Below are 485 nucleotides of genomic sequence, written 5' to 3'. Positions count from 1 at the left end.
TACATTGTAATAATATTTCACAATATTACTGTTTTTGCTGTATTTTGGATCAAATAAATGCAGGCTTGAAGAGACTTTAAAAAACATTACAGATTTTACTGTTCAAAAACTTTTGACTGGTAGTGTATCTATATATACATTGTTTCACTATATTCTAATTTTCAGATGTTTATCGTTTAACTGGAAAAATATATATTGATTTTAAGGTTCACTATGGCCAATACATTTTTCATGAGCGTCATCCAGCGGCAATGATAATAAAGACATTGTGTAGATTCTGATGATCTTTTACCTGGAACAAGAAAACAGCTGCACGAATCGATTTCTATGAATGTTGAGCTGTGGTGAAGCTTTGAAACTGAACGAAGCTCGTCCTGCTCTCTCACACACACACACACACACACACACACACACACTCACACTCACACACACACTCACACTCACACACTCACACTCACACTCACACACTCACACACACACTCACA

The 485-nt window shown here is 35.9% G+C and overlaps 1 protein-coding gene across 4 annotated transcripts in view; it reads left to right on the top strand.

Moving 5' to 3' along the window:
* Positions 1–485, top strand: part of vdra (vitamin D receptor a) — a 59449-nt gene that overhangs the window by 30718 nt on the left and 28246 nt on the right. The gene's annotated exons all lie outside the window — the stretch shown is intronic.

This window comes from Sinocyclocheilus anshuiensis, unplaced genomic scaffold (genome assembly GCF_001515605.1).
Source record: "Sinocyclocheilus anshuiensis isolate Anshui unplaced genomic scaffold, SAMN03320099.WGS_v1.1 scaffold1762, whole genome shotgun sequence".
NCBI classification, from domain to species: domain Eukaryota; kingdom Metazoa; phylum Chordata; class Actinopteri; order Cypriniformes; family Cyprinidae; genus Sinocyclocheilus; species Sinocyclocheilus anshuiensis.
This window is presented reverse-complemented; position numbering and strand designations above follow the sequence as displayed.